Raw genomic sequence first — 24944 nt, 5'->3', positions numbered from 1 at the left:
TATCTCAGTACAAAGTGACCATCACTTAGCATACGAGGATAATAGTGTATTTTCGAACATGAAATCCGATTATCGGCATGAAACATTGAATTTCACTAAACTGATCATTGTGTAAAATATAGGGCAAGACGCAGCGAGACAAAGTTGAGGGAGAGAAAACTAGAACAGATTGTAAACTAATGAGTCAACATGGACAGTCTTAGAGTGGCTCGTCCTCATACCTCGAAGATAGGGACCGCTCGCGACGTTATCTTACACTACATGGGCTAACGACACAAAAACATCCTCAGGCAAGCGGTGGTGGCCAGCATACTTTAATCACACTATGCTACCAGGTACGAGGAGTGGACACAGCGCCAGGCGGTCACTCTTCGTGGTGGAGTTTCGACAGGTCAGCCTGGAGCATATACCAGCTCGGCTCTTCAACTAGGACACGGCCGAATAGATTTAATTCACCCACCCTATAAAAAGACACAGGCTAACAGAATGCATATGAAAGCAGGACCCATCTTTCTGCTGCATACAAGAAACATGCCTCAAATTAAAAAATAGACACTACCTAAGAATAAAGGCTGGGATAAGACTTTCCAGTCAAATGGTCTTAAGAAGCAAGTGGGTCTAGCCATCCTAATATCCAGCAAAATAGACTTCAAATTAAAATCAATCAAAAAAGATCAAGGAGGGCATTACATACTAATCAAAGGAAGATCCACCAAAATGAAGTTTCAATTCTGAACACTTATGCCCCAAACACAAGGGTACCCACTTTTGTAAAAGAAACATTACTAAAGCTTAAATCACATATAAAACCCCACACATTAATAGTGGGAGACTTCAACACCCCACTCTCACTACTTGACAGATGTGCCAAATCAAATCTTAACAGAGAAATAAAGGACTTAACTGAAGTTATGACTCAAATGGACTTAATCTAAGTCTACAGAACATCCCATCCTAACAAAAAAGAATATACCTCTTCTCATCACCCTATGAAACCTTCTGTAAAATCGACCATATACTTGGCTGCAAAGCAACTCTCAACAGATACAAAAAACTGTGTTCTATCAGACCACAATGGTTTAAAGTTAAATTTCAACAACAACAAAAACTACACAAAGCCTACAATTTCATGGAAACTGAATAATGCTCAAGTGAATCACCAGTGCGTTAAGGAAGAAATAAAGAAAGAAATTAAAGACTTCCTAGAGATCAATGAAAATGAATATAGCACATACCCAAACTTATGTGACACTATGAAAGCAGTGCTAAGAGGGAAATTCATAGCACTAAATGCCCACAAAAAGAAGTTAGAGAAATCTCACACTAGTGACTTAACAGCACATCTGAAACCTCTAGAACAAGAAGAAGCAAAGTCACCCAGGAGAAATAGATGCCAGGAAATAATCAAATTGAGAGCTGAAATCAATAAAATAGAAACAAAGTGATCAATACAAATAATCAATGAAAAAAGAGTTGGTTCTTTGAGAAAATCACCAAGATAGACAAGCCCTTATCCAAACTAACCAAGAGACAGAGAGAGCATCCAAATTAACAAAATCAGAAATGAAAAGAGAGATATAACACCTAATACTGAGGAAATCCAGAAAATCATTGGGTCATACTTCAAAAACCTCTACTCCACAAAACTGGAAAATCTAAAAGAAATGGATAATTTTCTGGATAGGTACCACATACCTAAATTAAATCAAGACCAGATAAACTGTTTAAGTAGTCCAATAACCCCTATGGAAATAGAATCAGTCATTAAAATTCTCCTAACCAAAGAAAAGCCCAGGACCAGATGGCTTTGGTGCAGAATTCTACCAGATCTTTAAAAAAGAGTTAATACCAATACTCTTTAAATTGTTGCCCACAATAGAAACAGAAGGAACATTACCACACTCCTTCTATGAGGCTACAAAAATTCTGATTCCCAAGTCAGACAAACATGCAACAAAGAAAGAAAACTACAGACTGATCTCCCTCATGAACATTGATGCAAAAATATTCAATAAAATATTGGCAAACAGCCTCCAATAACACATCAAAACCATTATCTACCATGATCAAGTAGGCTTCATCCCAGGGATGCAAGGGTGTTTCAACATACAAAAGTCTGTCAATGTAATATACCATATAAACAAACAAAAAGAAAAAACCACATGATCATGTCACTAGATGAAGAAAAGGCATTTGACAAAATCCAACACCCCTTCATGATAAAGGTCCTGGAGAGATCAGGAATACAGGGAACATACCTAAACATAATAAAGGCAATTTACAGCAAGCCAACAGCCAAAATTGAATTAATTGGAGAGAAACCCAAAGCAATTCCACTAAAATTAGGAACAAGGCAAGGCTGTCCACTCTCCCCATAGTTACTCAATATAGTACTTGAAGTTCTAGCCAGAGCAATTAGACAACACAAGGAGATCAAAAAGGATACAAATTGGAAAGGAAGAAGTCAAACTTTCACTATTTGCAGATGACATGATAGTATACATGAGTGACCCCAAAAATTCGACCAAGGAACTCATAACGCTTATAAACACCTTCAGCAACATAGCAGGATACAAGATCAACTAAAAAAAATGAGTAGCCCTCCTATATACAATTGACAAACAGGCTGAGAAGGAAATCTGAGATATAACACCCTTTTCAATAGTCACAAATGATTTAAAATACCTTGGGGTAACTCTAACTAAGCAAGTGAAGGACCCATATGACAAGAACTTTAAGTCCCTGAAAAAAGAAATTGAAGAGGATGTCAAAAATAGAAAGATCTTCCATGCTCATGAATAGGCAGGATTAACATAGTGAAGATAGCAATCTTACCAAAAGCAATCTACAGATTCAGTGCAATCCCCATCAAAATGCCAACACAATTCTTCACAGACCTGGAAAGAACAATACTCTACTTCATATGGAAAAACAAAAACCCAGGATAGCCAAAATAATCCTGTACAATAAAATAACCTCTGGAGGCATCACAATCCCTGACCTCAAGCTCTACTATAGAGCTACAGTAATAAAAACAGCTTGGTACTGGCATAAAAACTGACATGTGGTTCAATGGAATCAAATTGAAGACCCTGACATTAATCCGCACACCTATGAATATATAATTTTTTTACAAAGAAGCCAAAACTGTACAATGGAAAAAAGAAAGCATCTTCAACAAATGGTGCTGGCATAACTGGATATCAACATGTAGAAGGCTACAAATAGATCCATATCTGTCACTGTGCACAAATCTTAAGTCCAAGTGGATCAAAGACCTCAACATAAATCCAGTTACTCTGAACCTGATAGAAGAGAAAGTAGGAGGTAGTCTTGAACTCATTGACACAGGAGATCACTTCCTAAACATAACACCAGTAACACAGACACTGAGAGAAACAACTAATCAATGGGACCTCTTGAAACTGAGAAGCTTTTTTAGAGCAAAGGACACAGTCAACAAGACAAAGCAACAGCCTAGAGAATGGGAAAAGATCTTCACCAAGCCCATCTGACAGAGGGCTGATATCCAGAATATATAAAGAACTCAAGAAATTAGACATCAAAATACCTAACACTCCAATTAAGAAATAGGCTACAGAGCTAAACAGAGAATTGTCAACAGAGGAAGCTCAAATGGCTGAAAGACATTTAAGGAATTGCTCAACATCCCTAATCACCAGGGAAATGCAAATCAAAACAACTCTGAGATATCACCTTACACCTGTCAGAATGGCTAAGATCAAAAATGCTGAAGACAGCTTATGCTGGAGAGGATGTGAAACAAGGCGAACTCTCCTCCACTGTTCATGGGAATGCAAGCTTATATAGCCACTTTGGAAATCAATATGGCGCTTTCTTAGAAAATTGAGAATCAATCTCCCCAAAGACCCAGCTATACCACTCTTGGGCATATTCTCAAGGAATGTTCAATCATACTACAATGGCACATGCTCTGCTATGTTCATAGCAGCATTATTTGTAATACCCAGAACATGAAAACAACCTAGATGCCCTTCAACTGAAAAATGGATAAATAAAATGTGGTACATATACACAATGGAGTACTACTCAGCAGAGAAAAACAATGACATCATGAGGTTTGCAGGCAAATGGATGGATCTAGAACAAAATACTCCTGAGTGAGGTAACCCAGACTCAGAAAGACAAATGTGGTATGTACTCACTCATAGGAGGATACTAAATGTAAAACAAAGAATGACAAGACTGCTACTTACAACTCCAGGGAGGCTACCTAGAAAACAGGACCCTAAGAGAGATCAGGGATGCAAGGATAATAATAATAATAAAGGCAATACATAGAAAGATGATTGCCAACATTAAATTAAATGGAGAGAAACTCAAAGTGATTCTGATATAATCAAGAAGAATACAAAACTGTCCACTCTTTCCTTATCTATCCAATATAGTACTCAAAGTTCTAGCTAGAGCAATAAGACAACAAAAATGATCAAAGGGATACAAATTAGAAAAGAAGAAGTCAAAATTTTGCTATTAGCACATGACAAAATTGTATATATAAGTGACCTGAAAAGTTCTACCAGGGAACCCTTACACCTGATAAGCTACTTCAGTAATGTGGTGGGATACAAGATTAACTAAAACAAATAAGTAGCCCTCCTGTATACATATGATAAATAGACTGAGTAAGAAATTAGAAAAACAACATCCTATAATACAGCCACAAAATATAACGTACCATTGGATAACTCTAACCAAACAAGTGAAATATTTATATGACAAGAACTTTAAGTCTCTGAAGAAATAAATTGAAGAGGATATCAGAAAATAGAAAGATCTCCCATGTTTAAGGATAGGATTAACATAGTTAAGATGGTAATCTTACTAAAAGTAATCAACAGATTCAATGCAATCCCCCATCAAAATACCAACACAATTCCTCACAGATCTGTAAAGTACAATACTCAACTTCATATGGAAAAAAAACATAGGATACCCCAAATAATCCTGTACAATAATGGAACTTCCAGAGGTATCATCATCCCTGATTTCAACAGCTACAGTAATAAGCATAGCTTGATATTGGCATAAAAAACAATATGTGGATCAATGAAGTTGAGTCAAAGACCCTGACATAAACCCACCCATTAGTGAACACCTGATTTTTGACAAACAAACCAAAACTATACAGTGAAAAAAAGAAAGCATCTTCAACAAATGGTGCTGGCATAACTAGATGTTCTTGGTAAACTGAGGGCAAGGAGTCATGGGGGGATGGGAACTTGAGGGAATGGGTTGGGTGGATTGAGCACAGGAGGCAAATTGAGGTCAGGATACAGGTAGAGTATAACAAAAGAGATGTTTTGATTGGGGGGGCATTTCAGGGGTAGAGAAAAACTTGGTGCCAGAGAAACTTCCAGGAATCCACAAAGATGACATCAGCTAAGACTCCTAACAATAGTGGAGAGGGTGCCTGAACTGGTTATCTACTGTAATCAGACTGGTAACTACCCTATTTCTTGTCAGAGAGTCTTTATCAAGTAACCAATGGAAGAAGATGCAGAGATCCTCAACCAAGCACTGGGCCAAGCTTAGGGTATCCTCTTTAAGAAAGGGAGGAGGGATTGTATGAGCCAGGTATATGTGTGGGGTCCAATTCATGATGGGGAACTCACAAAAACTGCTGACCTGAGCACATGGGAGCTCATGGACTATGGACCACCAGTTAGTGTTCCTGTATGGGATTGACCTAGGCCCTCTGCATGTGTGTGACCATTGTGTCACTTGGTCTGTTTGTAAGACTCCTATCTGTGAGATCAGGATCTTGCCCAGATTCTTAGCTGGCTTTTGGGAATGTGTTGCCCAAGCTGGATTACCTTGATACAGAAGGAGGAGCTTGGTTCTACCTCACCTTGATGTCCCATGCTTTGTTCAAGCCCATGGGAGGCATGACCCCTTTCTGAATAGAGACAGAGGAGGAATAGATGGGGAGGGGCTTAGAGAGTAGGTGGTGGGGAGAAAATGGGAGGAAAGGAGGGAGTGGAAACTGTACTTGTTGTGTAAACTAAACCGAAAAGTATTAAGTAAAATAAATTTTAAAAAATGTATCAGGCATGGGAATGTGCCAAGGCAATGGAAAGTAATATCCAACTTTGTCTTACAGGCAGCATTCTGAAAGTATGTGAGCACATACAACCACCCCAATAAACATTAAGTTGACTGAATTTCTTTCACCATATTGAACTTCTTTTTCATGTTCTTGTTTCTTTTCTAATTGTTTCCTCTAAAGTAGTCAATCAAATAACACTGAATAGTGCTAGAAGAAACAAAGGTGTCATCTCAGAGAGGATAGGGGAAGTAATATTTAAGCAGAGAATTTATATTAGATATATCCCTTCTGTTTTCTTGCTCCATCAGATTATGAAACAGAGTGGATACCTTTCCCTATCCTTGAAAGTCTTTGGAAAATATTGAATTTTTCCCTCTTAACTATGTAGTTCCTTGAGGCATAACACACATACCATGCTTATTATGTCAGAAGCCATATTTGCTTGACATAAGTAATAGCATTTTTTTATTCTTTTTTATTTTCTCTTGTTTTTGAGACAAGGTTTCTCTGAGTAGCCCTGGTTGACTTGGAACTCATTTTATAGACCAGGCTGACCTTAACCCCGGAGATCTCATTTCCTCTGCCTTCCAAGTGTTGGGATTAAATGCATGCACCACCACTGCCCCATGAAAGCATTTTGTACACAATGAATTATAAGCCAGTTCTTACCTTTAATTCCTTGACAATTTCTTATTGAGAATATTGCATACCACAATTTATCTGGGACAAAATACTTCTTTCTGTTTCTTTTGCATGATCTTTGCTTTGCATGTGTATTCATTGTATGCTTCATATCAAAAGCCTTAAACCTTCCTTTCTTCATTCCCTTGGAGAAAAATATGAAATGTTGATTTCAATTGAACCTTGATGATCTGGTAATATTTTGAAATGAATCTTTGTGATTATGTAATTTTCTTAGTTGAGAATCTTCATGTGTTTGCTTCATTATCTGTGGTCCTTTTGCATCTACTTACTCAATTTTTTACTCAGCAGTTATTTTCCTGCATTGTGGGTCAGATTCAAGAGGTGGCTTGAAGTAGGTTCTACAGTAGGTTGTGTTTTCTGATTTTGACCATTCAAAGTTGAGTGAATACACTCAGCTTGCAAACAATAACACATATTTCAATGAACATGAAGGACATACTTCACAATAATCATTCAAGTTTGGCATAGCTTTAATGACAATGATCATAAATTATATATATATATATATGAAGAAGAAATAATGATTTCTTTAATTAAGAAGGCTTGATTATTTCAGCAAATCATGAAAGCTTTTATGGTCAGTAACTATGACCAATATGATTGCCATTAGCATCCACTGATGCTCTTGCTTTCTTGAATCTTGACAAACCCAATATCAGTTACTATTGAAGAAAGCTTCCTCACCCAATAATCAAATGTTGATGAACATTATAGAAAAAGAAAAATGAAAGACACAGTCCTTGAAAATACTCAGTATGAAGGCTAGGAGCCCTGCCACCTCTTCCTTGCTATTTAGTTAATATAATAAGGCCATATTCTGTTGACAGTGATAGTGAGCAAGTAAGTGCATTTGTTTTTATTCCATCATTTAAACATTCGCATTTTTCTGTCAATTATTTATAAATCTATACGGTACTATTAATTACAGTGCTGCTCAGAGTGAAAGAGATATAGCAAGTATTAGGGTATAATTGAGAAAAGATTCCTATTTCTCAACAACTAGTATACTAAAGCCAGCCTGAACTGTTATATATTATTGGTGAAAATTGAAGAGAGAAAGCCAGGATCTGAAAGCTTCATTGATCTTATCAGAATATCCTATATCTAGACCTCACATTGCTATTTGTATGAGCTACTCAGCATTCTCAGACAGTTATTATCATCATCATTCAAGCCAAGATCTCTCTCAACATGTAAGTATTTTCATAGCTAAGCAAAACCTTGGAAAGTCTGTCTACTTTGTTTGATAAAAGAAGACAATTTTGCAGAAGACACATTGTACAGTCGCTGAACAGAGGCACTAAATCAGTCAGAATGAATAAATTGTCATTTGTTTGTTAGAAATGAGAAATAAATAAGATATCAAAATACTGTACTGTGAAACCACTACTAATAAAAAAATTGAAACTCCTTGTGAATTGACTTGCTGTCCTAAAATCTGTTTTTCTTGATGTAAAATGAAACTATTGTCAAATGTTGTGGTTTCTTTATAAAAGATCTTTTAGTCAGCATCCTGTGTTAGGATATAATGAAACCACATTCATTAGTGCCATGTGTGAGTGAATCCTCTACTTTATATTCCCCTTCCCCATCTCCCAGCCACTTTTTCTTTGCTATTTCTACTTGCAATTATCAATACACTCTTCACTTTCTGAAATATGTATTCCCTGCGTACCTTCTTCCTCATGGCTCCTGTTTTCCTTTCAGGACAAAAACCTTAGGCAGCCCTACATCAATACACTTAAATGAACTGGCTAGATACCAGATGTGTTGTTTTTGAGTCAGGATTACATGCTTCTGTATCATCAATGACATATGAATTTGTTCTCCTGAAACTATATATTTAGAGGTGTATGGCTTCCTAAATGCAAATATAAAACATTTTCTTCATTTGTTTATGGATGAACATATAGTTTGTACCATGGTCTTGCTCTTGTGTAGATTGGCATAAGTATAATGAATATTTTATGTCTGTTATGAAAAGAAAATTTATTAATTCTTAGGAAATAATTAGAGAAAATCTGTAAAATGGTATGCTAATTTCAAAGTATTCAAAATACAGAGGATCGGCCAGGCAGCGGTGGTGCATGCCTTTAATTCCAGCACTAGAAAGGCAGAGCCAGGCTGATCTCTGTGGGTTCAAGGCCAGCTTGGTTTACAGAGTGAGGTCCAGGACAGGCACCAAAACTACACAGAGAAATCCTGTCTCAAAAAAAAAAACTACAGAAGATCCACTCTTAAAATACATATCTGTGGATCTTTTCCATTTCAGCATGCAGTACTCATTACTCTACTTATTGTGTGAATCATGTATTCTTATATTATACTGCTCTAGTGTTCATCTGCTTTCTCTCTCAACCTACTTTCAAGATCTCAAACACCAGATTCTTTCTTAATATATCTATATATCAAAAGGAAGCTCACATGTGCTGATGAGAAACAACACATGCTCTTTTTGTTTTTAAGTACTATATTACTTCCCTGAGTTTCATCAGTTTCAAAAATCCATTTTCCTGATATTGTATAATGTTAAATTTATGGCTTAATCATTAGCAAGTGCTTATATAAAAAATATTGTCTTTGTACATTTATCTGTGGATAGACATCTAGTCTGGTGCCAGATCTTTGGTGTTGTGAATAGTGTAACAAGAAACATGAATTGTAATACCTCTGTTTTATGTTAGAAAATCCCCCCCAAAATGTCTTGGAAATAATGAGAAAAGAAGCTGAAACATGGTGTACTGATTACAAAGTAGTTAATATATAGTAGATCCAATCTGAAAATAAATTTCTAAGGAACTCCAATAGTACCTAGAGCCCATGTGCTTCATTCAAGAGACCTATACTCTGCCTAGCTATAAGCAATTTGGTATGGGTCCTAGCAAGGAAGAAATAGAACATTAATGCTGAGATGGCAAGATTAAATGAAATAGTGAAAAACCATAATGTTAATTCTCTGAACTACATAGCTGAAGATTAAATCTTCATTTAAAGCTGGATACTTAACTTATGACTGCATATTAATCACCAGTTTGTTATCATCAGCCAGAAGCTGAGCTTCATAGATACTTGGTTTCCATGTCACTAGCTTATGTCAATTATATAACAATATGTGTCCTGGAAATTCAGTCTTAAACAAAGGGGAAAATAAAAATGTTTGTTGAAAGAAGAAAGAAGCACCTTTCAAACGAGAGACTTCATTAAATGTACATACATTCAGCTGTTGATCTCCCAGGCCCTGAGTTTATGTCTCGTTTAGTCTAGTAACTACAGCACTATTCAGAGTAAAAGAAATGAAGCAATTCTTGGGTCACATTTGGGACACTCTAAAGATATCTATTTCTTCAAAAGCTAGGATCATAAATCAGGCTTTCACTCTTACATGTCATTACTTAGGCGTAAATAGTCTAAGCCAAGCTCTGAAAATATTACTTGTCTTATAGGTAGGAATTTGTATCCCAGACTGACAATTGTATGAATTAGTTACCATCCTCAGATGCTTGTACTCATCATCTATCCAATCGAGCTTTCTACCAGCAAATGAGCATATCCACAGCCAGGCAAAGTATGGGCAAACATGTCTTCTATGATGTGAAAAAAGAAGACAATTGTCCAGTAGGATTTTTGCAATCTGTACATTGTACCTGATAAATTCAGCATAAATAAATGTGTCATGGGTTGCTCAAGGTAAATTAGAGATAAGTGAGGCAGTATAAATAATAGAAAACTTGAAGTATTCATCTGAGATTACTGAATTGTTATAAAAATATGCTTTACATAAAATGAAAAAATGAGCTTTTGATTGGAAAATGTTACGTGTTCTTTCTAAAAGGAACTTTCAACTAGCATACAAAGTTGGAAGTTTCATGATGAGATATTTAGGAGTACTGTGTTTTCATAGTTCCTTCATTCCCTGTTCCTTTCCTTCATCACTTATGCCCACTTACACTTTTTCATTTCAGGCTGCGACAGTTAATAATCTGTTCACGTTCTAAAAGATATGTTTTCTTATCCTTCTGGTCCTTTATATTTCTTCCTTCATGGTTCCAGTTTTATCTTCAGGATATTAAACCACCCTCACCCATACATTAACATGTATATGTATCAAGAGGACACTCAGATGTGCACGTGAGAGACAGCACCTCCAATTTGTATTATTTGAGTCTAGATTATTTGATTCAGTATCACCATAAATTACATAAGTTTAGGCTTATGTACTCATATATATATATATATGTATATATATATATATATATATATATCTCACATTTCATTTGTGCCTTAGTCTGTGGATGGGCGCCTAGTCTGGTATCATGCCTTTGCTCTTGTGACCAGTGCAACAAGACACATGTATGTGCATTATCTCTGTAAAAAGAAGGAAAATGCTTTAAAACATGCTTAAGAAATAAACAGATAACACTTCTAATGTGGTATCCTAATTACAAATGAGTTAAAACACAATTAATCCAGTTTGAAAATTCATTTCTAAGGATCTCTGATTCCCCCAAAGCCTATTTATTTATATCAATGTTCTTGGGGCCTTCAAGTTGTACAGTTATGGTCCTTGTTTTCATCACTGGGGATACAGAAGCCTATTGGTAATTGAGTATTAATGTTTGCATGCTAGATATGAGTGAGATAGGGATCTTACGAGGCTTTAGCATTGATGATGCAAGCTCCAAAACTGAAAACCTCACATTAGAGCTGAATACTAAATTTAGAACTGTTTTCTGTACACCAGTGAACTGTTTTCTATTTAGGAAGATTAAAGCTTGAGTAGATGTTTGATTTAATGACACTACCTTCTCTCAGTTATTCCTCAATTACCATCTCATAAATCCAGAACCTTTTCTAAAGGAAAAATAAGAAAAATGATGCCTTGTTGAAAGAGGGGATGGTACTCTTCACAATAGAGACCTCATTAAAAGCATTCTTATATAGTCACTGATCTACATCTCTGAATATATGATATCAAGAACCTGAGAAAACAAAATGGGCATTAACAGAAGCAATGTCATGGCTTACCTGATTTCTCTGAAGTACAAGCAACCCTTCAGGCTTATAACCTGAAACACAATACATGTAAAATAAGTCAGTAAGGACAGTGCCTCAAGGCAATATAAAGTAATATCCAAGTTTGGCTACCTTATATCTTTTTTTCTGTTTCATGATAATTTGTAAAGTACTGGTGTTATGGGAAATTCTGTAAGACATGCATATGGTTCTGTTTTTGTTTTTGTAGTTCAACATCTTTTTGTGTCTGTATCTTTATTGATGGTTGTTGTGGATCTGCTTATCTTATTATTTTATTAACAGTTTGTATTTTGGAGTTGTAGATCAAAGGGCAGCTTATACCCATGCCCCGAGAGGTTTATAGATTGTTTGTAAAAATAAGTGCTGAAGTCCTTGGATCTTCTCCAGACTTGGAATTATTGACAATTATTTTCAATTTCCTGTTAGCAGTATACCCTCCTACTAATACTTATGTTCGTCACAAGCTTCTACTTCTCTTGCACATAGTTGAGTATGGTCATTGTTGAATCTTAACTGTCCCTATTGTTATTTTCCTGCTGGTCCATTTTTGTTTTGATATTCATTGAATGGTTTCACTGTGCTGGAAATGGCCCTAATTGTATCTTGGGACTAGGAGGCACTGAGTTACAGGATAATGTATGCTGTACAAAAAATAAAACTTGGTCCCTTTTCTGATAATAAAAATGAATTGTCAATGATTTTCCAATGTTATTTGTTCTTTATAAAAGAGACATTTAATTTCAATTCAAATGAACTGGTTTCATGATGTCATGCCTATACATTCTTATTTTGGTGGCTCCTCAAATTCCTGCTCCTCTTCCTAATCACCCATCCTAACTTTCAGTTTTCTATGTCTACCTAAAATAGTCAACTCTCTATACTTTTTCATGTCACAATTATCTCTTCTTCACTGTTATTTCATCTGTTATGGTTACAGTTATCTTTTTGGGAACTAAACCTATACTCCCTCCTACATCAATACACATTTATAACAAGTAGAGGCTCAGGTGTGCAGGTGAGAGACAAGATATGCTGTACTTGTTCCTAGATAAAATACTTTTCCTGAAATTAAATAATTTTTGGCTTTATAGCTTTCAATTTTACATATACCATGTTTTATTTATGCTTTTAGTTATGTGATAGCAATTTTCACTCTGTTACACTAGTGAGCATGCCTTACCTTCCACTCAGTATTTCAACATAGAATGTCTCCAGCTGTAAGAGCATTTGTGTGTTTTCTTACCTATCAATCTACATAACACCATCTGGCAATAGTAAATCTGGCAGGCAGGTTAAAAAGAAAAGTTTCCTGGACTTTTTTGAGATTGTTTTATCTTCATCCTACAACCAAAATGTGTGGTGTCTTCAGCAATACAGTGCTACCATGTAGTTATGGATGGTAACTGTGGGCAATGGCAGCATCCTGCTCTTTTTGGTACAATTGAAGTATCAGTGACCAATTGCTTATATGGATGGATCCCATGCCTTGAAACATAATTCATAGTATGGAAGCTGTATTATCTACCCATGAAGGTTTATTTTTACTATCATTCTTCATATTTAGTTATATTTTGAGATTAGTTTACTAACTAGTGCTCTTCAATAAAGGTTCAAACTATATCTAACCCAAAAGCATCCGCTGTTTGGAATACTTTTCAAAATATCAGAAGATGGTATGCTATCTGCCAAGAGCAAAACAATCAATAGTCCTTCCCATGCCTGGATAGATGGCTCAAAGATTCAGAGCAGTGACTGCTTTTCTAGTTCTCCAAGTGTTATTCCCCACGATTGCTCACAACTGTCTGTAGCTCTAGCCTCAGAGAAATGCCCTGTACTAGTCTCCTTGGCATGAGGCATGCAGGTGGTGCACACACATATATACATGGAAACATGCATACACATAAAATAAACATAAAGGAAAAATTAAAAATAGTCCTACACAGCTATGATGCTCATGAACTAAAGCCATTAGCATTATGGTAATTTATCCTAAAAGATAGAATAGTGGCACTTACGTACTGACAGTAATGAACAGCTGTCTTATTGGGAATCAACATCCTCTTAGTAGGAAATCATTCCTGCTAACATAAACCTAGTTAAATGCATGTGGACAATGAAGTCATGGATCAGAGAATAGCACCTATTATCTCCACTTTCCTAAACCAGTTTAATTCCTAACTGCATTCTAAATACATATTCTTATACAGAGAGATTATTGTATATATCATCCTTCACAAGAGAAGATTTTCAGTAGAGGACCATTACAGAAAGCCACCACTAGTTGAAATTCAGAGAACAATTGACAGTAGGGTGCCTCTTTCCATTTGATACATCCACAACACAATTCCTATAACTAAGATTCAAAGAACACAGTGAAAGAATAAAGAGGATTATAAAAGCCAGAGAATTGGGACATCTAGCTACAAAAGGGAACTATACCCACAAAATAACAACAATATGGCTACCCAACAAGACCTTTACAATAACAGTACCAGTTGACATCCCAGTATAGATTGGTTAAATGTTATAAGACTTGACTATTGATTACAAGCTATAGGAAATTAACACCTGCTGAGAGAGGGAGAATTTGTTTTCCCCAGGGATTGGTCCCTAAAACAATATCTAATATGAAGTGGTCTGCCCTAGAAACATATGCATGCAGGCAACACTAAAGAAACTCAGCTAGTTATATTCATATATTCATTCATTTATATGTACACATAACAAGAATGGTTAAAGAAAAGGAAGCTCTGAATTGGGGAGGCAGCAATTGGGGAGTCCAAATACCCATAGATTTGTAATTTTTAACAATGAATCCGAGAAATACACGCTGGAAAAAGATACTATCTTCAACAAATGGTACTGATCAAACTTGATGGCTACATGCAACCAGATTCATATTTATTACCCTGTACAAAACTCAAGTACAAATGTCTCAAGTACTTCAATATATATCCAGATACCCTGAATCCGATAGAAAATAAAGTAAAGGATACTAATGAACTCATTGGAACAGGAAAAACACTTTCTGAATTGGAAACCAATGATATGGTCATTAAGAACAATATTAAATGACACTTCATGAAACTGAAATGCTTCTATATGGCAAGGACACCATTATTTAGACAAAGTAGGTTACCAATTGAGAAAGGATGTTTTCCAACTACACATATAACAGAGGGTGAATATCTGAAATACATAAAAGAACTAAAGAAAATAAACTGGACAACTAGAAAACAAATAACTCAATTTTAAAAATTGATGTACAGTTCTAAACAGATAATTCTCAAAGGTAAAATACAAAAGGCTGAGAAAAACTCAAAGAAAAACTCAACAACTTAGTCCTCAGGGAAATTCATATGAAAATGACTTTGAGATTCCTTCTTACATGAGTGAGAAGGGCCAAGATCAGTAAAACAAATGATAGTTCATGCTGGTAAGGAAGTGGAGTAAGGGGAACACTCATCCATTGCTGATGGGAGTGCAAACTTCTACAGCCAATCTGGAAATCAATGGGGTGGCTCCTCAGGAAGCATAGAATAAATTTACCTCAAGTTCCATCTATACCACACTTGACATGGATCAAATGACTATAAATCCTACTACAGAAATATTTACTCTGTATGTTCATAGTGTTCTATTCATAGCAACTGGAAATGGAAAATTGCCTAGATGCCCATCAACAGATTAATGGATAATGAAGATGTGAACATTTACACAATTGAATTTCATTTAGCTATTAAAAAATGAAAACCTGAATTTCACAGTTAAACATATAGAGCTAGAAAAATCAAACTGAATGAGGTAACGCATACCTAGAAAGACAAATATGGTATGTACTCCCTTATGTGTAGGTGTAAACTATTAAGTTGTTGATAAATAAGCTACAATCGATTTAACCACAGAGGTTAGGTATAGAACAAAGGACTGGGGTATGGGGAGGATCCCCAAAGAAGGGGAAAATAGAGTATATAGCTATGGAGAGAGACAATGAGGAGACTGAAATATGAGGAAGAAATGGAGAGGGATGAAGAAGAGGGTAAACAAGGGGAAACCAAGAAGGATGGCTAACTCCAAGGAACATTTCATGGATTATATGGAAATCCACAACACCAAAAGAATCTAAAAGTATGTCCATTTATAAAAGAAATTTAAATAGAGTCATCAAATAATGGGAAAGACAAATTTCTAACTCGCTATCTGTTACTACCAAGCGAAACCTCCAGTGCCAGAAATAGAGTATATCTAATTGAAATTTTGATCACATGAAGAAATCAAACCACTGAGGCAACAGTTAAAGCTATTGATTGTAATCCACAAACAGATGATAAGGTGCTATTTCTGAGGACAACACCTACATATCTGATTGAACAGAGAAATTTAACTGGTGCCTAACTTGAGCCTTTGGTTGCTACTACTGACTAGTATTCACCATATTGGAAACTATCATTCACACTACAAGATGCGAAACAGGAAGGAATTTATTATCAGTAAACCAGCAAATATCTAAAGTGAAGAAGAAACTAATAACACTTACATTTCAACAATAACCCTAAATGTAAAGTGGTAGTAATTTCCAAATCTAAGACACAGACTAATTGGCCTGTTGTTTATCTGCAAGAAATGTGGTTATCAGCCAAAGATTTGTGCGGACTGAAAGGCAAACAATTACAAATGATGTTTCAAGAAAACAAAATCTGACAGTAGAATAGAGTTCCATGCTTATATCTGAAAAAGTAGATTTCAGGTTAAAACTGTCAGGATAAAAAAGAGGTCAATAATTTAAAATTAAAAATGGGATGAGGGATGAGGGAAATGGTTTAATGGTTAAGAGTACCTGTAGCTCTAGCAGATAACATTTGTACAATTGAAAGAACCCAAATTAAGACTAACAACTGTTTGTACCTCCAGTTCCAGAAGATTCAATTTTCTTTTCTGGCCTCTGCAGACACTAGGCATACATGCAGTACACATGCACATATCTAGGAAAACATACATATACATAAAATGAAAACAAAAATAACTTTGAAATATGAATAGTTTATCAAGAAGCTCCAATAATTATAAACATGTATTATTGGATATCCCACAAAGACCCAGATAATCTAATGCGGACTTTCAATGCCCCACTCTAATCAATATAGAGTTCATTCATAGAGAAAAGAAAGGTCAAGAAAGAAAATTCAGAGTTTAAACTATGCCATTTATCAAGTGGGCCTTAACAAAATCCGAAGAACATTCTATATGATAATATTAAAATATTCATTCTTCTCAGCACATCATGGGACTTTCTTTAGAACAGAGCAGATTTTATGCCATGAAAGAAGTCTTAGCAAATAGAAAGAACTGAGATAATTTCTTATATCTGATCAGACTGCCATGAAATAAAGAGAAAAATAAAGGAACTAGAAAAGATATGCAAACATAAAGGAATGGTGCAATGTACTTTTCAAAGCTAGGTGGATTACTCAAGAAATTGCAGAGTGGGGCATGTTTAAACACTTGGAATCAAAGGAAAATGAAACACAATTTATCAGAACCTTTGAGATTCAGCAAAGGAAATTATAAGACAATTTTTGTATCTTTGGCAGTCTATAATTTAAAACAACAAGAGAAACCTCAAATAAATAATCCAGTAGTATACCTAAAACTCTTATAAAAATGAGAACTAGACAAATACAAAAGTAGTAGAAGGAAAGAAATAGTGAAAATCAGGAAATAAATTAATGAAATGAAGAACAGACTAGAAATTATCAATGAGACAATGCTGATTCTTTGAAAAGACAGACAATAATAGCAAACCCTTATTCAAACTACCCAAAAGAAAAAAAGAGAAACAATACAAACTAATAAAATTATTCGTGAAAAGGAGCTTATTGCAACTGATACCATAGACATTATTATGAGATATCCTGAAGATGTATATTCCAATCAATTTATCATTTTAGAAGAAATGTTTGCATTTAATGGCACATATGATCTATTAAAATTAAATTGATTTGATATAAGCAACTAACACATTTATAATAAGTTTAAAGCAATAATAGTGTTCTCCAAAAGAAAAGAATAGGACAGGAATATTCACTGCTCAATTCTGTAAGATCTTCAAAGAACTAATTTTTCAGAAATTATTCCACTGTAAGAACATGGATCCCTGGATAAGTTGGCAGAGAAGAGTGTGTCTCTGTGATCAGATAAAGGACACAGACCAAGAACAAATACAAATTACCAGTTGTGGTGGTGCAACCAGATAATCCCAGCATGCTGGAGACAACAGCACATAGATATCTATGAGTTTAAAGCCAGCTTGATCTATATATTAAATTCCAGGACATCCAAGACTACAAAGTGAGAACTTGTCTTAAAAACAAAAACAGCATATGTGTGTGTGTGTGTGTTCACATATACTTATGTATATATGTACATGTGTGTGTGTGTGTGTGTGTGTGTGTGATACAGTTTCAGAAATTGATTAATGAAGTAGACCAGTACCTGAAAACAAACAAAAAAAGAAAGTGCAACACACAAAAGTAAGCCACCCACTGCCTCATGTGCATAGTTCAGAGGTAGCAAGGGGAGGATAACAGAGTCTGCTTCCAATAGGTAAATAAGATGAAGTCTGGACAGCATACCATCATGACAGGCAACAGCCCTCACAAGTCTTAAATCTAGATACAATTGTTGGTGACACAATGATTCATTTGATGTATGGGTTACTGGCAGAGAATAATCCTATTTTATGACACTATATGACTCTGAGGACAGTAATCTGTGCTCTTCTGAGATGAAATAGATTTAAAAACTGAGCTATTATCAGGGTCTGTGATCAGGGAACATTTACAGGCATGCCATAACTTGTGGATTATAGAAAACTCAGCAAGGAAATCGTGTGCAGAAGGAGAAATGGACTCTGAAAAGCCAGTGGTTACATGTGCCAAGACTTTTGCTAAAGTTGGGAAGTGTATGGGGAAGCATGATCCTATCTTCAGTGGACAGTGGCAGATCATATCAATTGATAATTAAAATGTGTTTAATAGCTCTGCTGCTAAGGAAAATGGATATATTAAATTCTCAAATTATGTCTCTTGTTCACTAAGGTAGTGCACAAGCACTAGAAAGTTGTAGAAATGTACATGATTCCCATAGCTCTATCTCCACAGAAAGGTGGTTACTGTTCAAGAGGTCTTCTTCACCTCTATTGATCTCAGTACTGTAGTTACTTCTTACACTCCCAGAACTTTTGGCAGGCATCTACACCAAAAAGGTTAACCACTTCAGAGTGGGCCCTGGGGAGTGATGAGAAAATCTGCCTGCACACAAAGTGCAAAGCTAAGTGTGGATAACAGAGACCTCCTCCTACTCAAATAAGAGAAACTATTGAATTTAAAGATGTCTTTGGTGGATATGACACTTGTCCAATATAAACTCAGAAACAAGCATAAAGATGTGTTCATAAGCACAACTAACAACATTCCTGCTCCATGGAGTCTTTATTTTATGAGGACCCCAAAAGAACCTACTTTAACAAACTTTCTTTATCCCTGATGATTGGTTTTTCTTTCTACATGATTAGCAAAATTCTACTTTATTGTAATTTTAAGTTTAATTTTTAACGTGTTATTCCTTTTCACATATACATCTAACTATGTATTTTTTTCCATTTTTGTTAATCCCTTCTTTTTAACTCCTGACTTCTTCCCTCATGTCTACATTAGAGGAGTTTTGATTTTACTGTATTCTTTCCATGATACTTTTATGTTTTATTATCTATGTCCATTTTTACATTCATCTACATATTTTGGACTTTTTCATTGTTGGTATTTATATTTTTTCTAATCACTTGCTCTTTCTTTTTCTCTCTATGACATTCTTCTCTACCCACTCCTCTTACTCCTTTTATTAAACCTTCCCTCTTCTCTATTAATTCTCTTATACCAATTCACTTACAACCTATTTCTAACTTAACTTTAATATTTTTAAAGACTTATTTTTTTATTTATTACGTGTATGTATGTATACATGAATGTGGATATGAATGTGAGTGAAGTGACCATAGAGGCCATAAGAGGGCACTGAATTCCTTGGAGAAGGATTTATAAGTAGTTGCTAGCCACTTGACATGGGTATTAGGATTGAACTTAGGTCCTCTGAAAGAGTATCACATGCTTTTATGAATAGAGCAGCATAGTTGAGCAAGTGTCTCTATGGTAGGATATGAAATTGGGAACAGCCTAAAAGTGGTACAATTATTCAATGAAATATTACACAGCTGTTAAAAATGAAAATATGAAACTCACACATCCTTGAGGCAGGAGAAGAGGTTTAGACCTACCTCTAATGAATGTACCAGGCTCTTCTAACTCCACACGGTAGGCCTTAATTTCTTGTAGGAGGGAATGGGGGTATGTTGCAGGGCAGGCTGAAGGAGCCGGAGGAGGGAAGATGAGGATCTGTGATTGGTATGTAAAATGAATTTAAAAAATTTCTTAATAAAAAATAAAAATAAAGAAAATATGAAGTTCTCAGGCAAATGCAAGGATCTAGAAAAAATCATACTGAGTGAGGTAGCCTAGACCCAAAATGATAAATATGGTATGTATTTGTCTATTTGTGGATGTTATCTGTTAAGGTTTTGATAAGCAAACTACAATCCATATAACCACAGATGTTAGGTATAGAGTAAGGGACCATGGAGGAAGACAGGCTGTCCCTAGAAAGGGGAAGTATAATAGACAGTTATGGATGGATAGGGATGAGTTCAGGAGAATAGAACAGGAGAATGAAATAGGGAGGGAGAGGGGAGAGGGGAGAGTGGGATAAGGAAGGGAATACAGGGAGAGACAGATAAAGCTACAGGTCATTTGAAGGATAGTATGAAAACCTAATGCAGTATAAGCTTCCTAAAATACATACATAAATGAAAGAAATCTAAAGGGAATCATCAAATAACAGGGGAAATAAAGTCCCAACTAGGCATCTTTCATCAGCAAACGAAACCTGCGGTTCTGGAAACAGATTACATAGAATCGAGTTGTTGGCCAAAGGGCTCAATGGACACCATCAAGCATTCATGGCTGTTACCAAACCTACTGGTTGCTCTCCATAAACTAATGGTATGGGCCTGTTGCTGAAGACAACATCTACACTTCTCATTGAACACAGAGAAGTCAAGCTGCTACCTACATAAGAGCTTTTACCCCTATGGACTAGTGTTCATGATATTAAAACATATTCCTCCCACTACCAGAAGAGACAGGTAAATACCAACCTAGATACAAACCCTTTGTTCTACAATGGTGACTGGTGCATTATTAGTTTGTGCAATAGTAGCCCAAAGCTTGTGGAAATAACCAACAACTACATGATTGGATTTAAATTCCACTCCATGACATGAGACTCATGCCTGACACTGCTCAGGTGAACAAGAACCTGAGACTAGATAGTCCAAGGACGTGATCAAATCTAAATTCTACTGTTCTACTAAAGGAACAAGGCAAATATTACTTCTAACAACATTCTGCTATACTTATAATTTTGTCCTTTGCTCAGAGAAGTTTATTCCTGAAGAAGTAAACAAATATAAAGACTCACAAGAGAACAAAGTACAGAGAGTGGGAGAGCTTGGTACACTCAATATTAGATGGGATGTCTTGATCAAATCCATCCCATCATAGTTTAGGGAAGCCTGTGGAAGTGGAAGCAGAAAGATGGTAAGAACCAGTGAGGATGGAGGACATCAAGAAAAAAAATACTTTTCAAACACAGCAGAATTGATACACATATGAACTCAGACAGACTGTGGCAGTTCCTACAAAGATCTAAACCAGATGGTGTCTCAGTAATGAAAGAAGAAGTGGGCACAAGAACCCATCCCAATCAAAGAAGCTATCTCTAATTGCTAACCACTCACAAGGGAAAAATTAATTTTCTCCAAATGAATTTCACTGGTATACAAACCACCCATAAAGACAGACCACATGCCTAACAGTAGATGACAAACAAAGTGAACTACATTGCATTTTTGGAGATTTCTTGTCTCATAATTCAGTGTCCGGACATTATTTTTCTTTTTGTCCATTTTTCCTTACAGGTCTATTGCATATGTATTATTGTTTCTGTTTTTATGCGATTTCTCTGTGTTTTAGTGTGTTTGTCTCCTTGTCTATATGTGTTTCTTGTACTTTTTCTTTTGGATCTTTTTCTCCTGGTAATTTACTTTCTCCTTTTTAAATCTTATTATTAATTTTTCTTGTCTGTTTGTATTTAAATGGGAGAGCGAAAGAAAGGGTGTGGATTTGGGTGGATGACGAGTCAAGGAAGATCTGAGAGGATTTGGGGGAGAGGAAACCATAATCAGATTATATGGTATGAAAAAATATATCTTCAATTACAAAAGTAAGTAATCCATGCTCTTAGCCACTGAACAATCTTTCCAGATCACCTTTTAAATTTTTTAATTTCACGGAATACTCTGAATGAGTTTTGTGGGTTTTTTTTCACTTTTATGATCACAGGTAGTGTGTTCATTTTCCCCATGCTGAGTAATAATGAGATTGAGCCTTTATGAGTAGGCTTCTCAATCAGAGATTCCTCCCCATAAATCTTGAAAAGAAATCCAAACAAACAGATGAACAAATAATGATCTACAAATTCCAGAACCAAGAAAACTCAAATCAACATGACTTTTTCAAAAGATAACTCCTCAGCTAGTAAGTTTAGAGCTTCTGAAATGAGTAAAATACCCAATGAAGAATTCAAAGATTTGGGGGTAAAAATGGTCAATGATCCAAAAGGAGATACAGACTGTCACATTAATTCAATCTAAGACAAGAAAGGAGAGTTAGGAACACAGAGGAAAATAGTCTTAAAATGAATAAGAAAACAAGCAACATGGGTGAAAATGTCAATTGAAAGAAAAAAATCAACAAGTAAATTGAGATTCTTTAAAAAAAAAACAGACAAACTTGAGATTAAAGACCTCAAAACTAAAGACTAAATGTAACAATAAAAAATAACATAACAAAGCATCATCAATTGTCTTAGTTAGGGTTTCAATTGCCGTGAAGAGACACCATGATGAAAGCAACTCTTGTAAAGGAAAATATTTAACTGAGGTGACAGTTTAAAGTTCAGAGATTCAGTTCATTATCATTAAGTCAGGAAACGTGGTGGCATGTAGTCAGACATGGTGCTGGAGAAGTAGCTGAGAGTCCCACATCTTTCAGGAAGCAGGCAATCAACTGAGAGTCACACTCAGCAAAGCTTGGGCAAAAGAGATCTCAAAACCCACCCCGCAGTCACACTTCCTCCAACAAGGCCACACCTCCTACTAGCGCCACTCTCTCTGAGATTATGTGGGCTAATTATATTCAAACCACCCCACCAATATATTTGGCCAAATAGAGGGAAAAATATCAGCAAACACATAATATTGACAACATACTACATTTAAATATCAATAAAGAAACAAGAAGAAGAAGAAGAAGAAGAAGAAGAAGAAGAAGAAGAAGAACAACAACAACAACTCTTGAGATACAGCCAAAAGACTAAACCTAAGATTATGTAGGAAAATACAAAGAATAGAGGTTATTTTCAATGTACAACAGAAATTTCCCAATCTAGAAAAAGAGATAAATATTCAAGTAAATGAGGCATTTAGAATCTCAGATAGATGTGACTAGAGAATAACTTATTTGACACATAATACTCAAAACTTTAAGCAGGGATGGAATGTTGTCTCTGGTTTAGAGCACTGTTGCTCTTGAAGAGGACATGGGTTCAAATCCCAGCAACTATGTTACAACTATCTGTAACTCCAGTTCCAGAGGAACTGATGTCCTCTTCTGGCCTCCATTAGCACCAGATGCACATGCAGTTTACATATGTTCATATGGTCAAATATTCATAAAATAAACTCTAAAATAATTAAAAATACAGTTTTGTAAAATATTGGGGAAAGCATCAACTCAGCTACAAAGACAGAATATGTGAGCAAGCTTCAAAGCCAAAGCATGGGATGTTATATTTTTAAGTACTGAAAAAAAAATAGCTGATAATCAAGATTCCAATAAACAGAAAAGCTATCTTTTAAAATGGAAGGAGAAATAAGGGGCATTTTGCAGTAGGATGTCTTTTTATACACTGTGAATATATGTTGGTTTCATTGATTGATAAATAAAGATGTATGGCCAATGGTGAGGCAGAATAAGGTTAGGTGGTACATTCAAACTGAAGACAGAGATGAAGAAAGGTGGAGTCAAGCAGAAGCTTTGAGCCACCACCAGGAGAAGCAAGATGTGAGAGAACAGGTAGTGCCATGAAGCCACGTGAGGAAACATAGATTAACAGAAATGGGTTGAATTAAGTTATAAGAGCAAGTAAATAATGAGGCTGAGCAAAAGGCCATACAGTTTGTAATTAATATCCTCTGTGTGTTTACTTGGGACTGAGTGGCCATGGAACCAGGTGGGATACAGGAAAACTTCCAACTATAGCATTTCCAGACAAGCACAAACTAGAGCTGTACATGCTTGTAAAGCCAGAAATTCAAAAGATACTTAAAGAAATGGTACATATATCAATGTAATTTAGAAAATCACAAATTCATACTTTAAAAACTATAATTTTTCCTGTAGGAAAATATAAAAGAGATGAATGAATTTCTTGCTACATATGACCTTTGAAAGTTAAATTGAGGTGAGATAAGCCATTTACACAGATATATAGCAAGTGTAAGAATTTTTTGAAATATTTATTTTCAAAGGTGCTTCAAAGCAGCTTCATTACAGAAACAGACAGATAGAAAAAACTGGACCCCTGCTAGTGTCTGCTGGTCTACTAGACCCTCCACTCAAACTGCAAGTTTAGAGTAGAAAATTAACAGCCAATCTTACCTGCAAATGAAAGTCATGACACATAAGATTATCACTTTCTGATCATTTAGACAATGAAGTAAAGGAAGAAGAGGCCAGCATACAGGTCTATAAGAACTGTTCTTTGTGGAGCATCATTGTTCCTACTATTCTAGTTAGATGCTGCCTTTGAAATATAAAATTAACTCTCTTGCTCTTGCTACTCTGTCAGTGCTGTTATTATGAAGTAAGGGCCCACATTT

The 24944-nt window shown here is 35.6% G+C and overlaps 1 long non-coding RNA gene and 1 other non-coding gene across 4 annotated transcripts in view; both read right to left on the bottom strand.

Moving 5' to 3' along the window:
* LOC114688710 overlaps positions 1 to 24944 on the bottom strand; it is a 122119-nt gene that overhangs the window by 21574 nt on the left and 75601 nt on the right. The window contains exons 5-7 of one of the 3 annotated variants that reach the window (XR_005089800.1): positions 11822 to 11862; positions 11064 to 11161; positions 6644 to 6917 (exon numbers count right to left, since the gene is read on the bottom strand). This is a non-coding gene — a long non-coding RNA (uncharacterized LOC114688710). Of the gene's footprint in view, positions 1 to 6643; positions 6918 to 11063; positions 11863 to 24944 lie in introns of those variants that run through there. The other 2 variants (XR_005089799.1, XR_003733804.2) reach the window with 2 other exon arrangements.
* Positions 7903 to 7968, bottom strand: LOC114688715. Its single transcript, XR_003733809.1, has one exon. It is a non-coding gene; the product is annotated as a small nucleolar RNA SNORD109A (small nucleolar RNA).

The sequence above is a fragment of the Peromyscus leucopus genome, chromosome 1, assembly GCF_004664715.2.
Source record: "Peromyscus leucopus breed LL Stock chromosome 1, UCI_PerLeu_2.1, whole genome shotgun sequence".
Taxonomy (NCBI): Eukaryota; Metazoa; Chordata; class Mammalia; order Rodentia; family Cricetidae; genus Peromyscus; species Peromyscus leucopus.
This window is presented reverse-complemented; position numbering and strand designations above follow the sequence as displayed.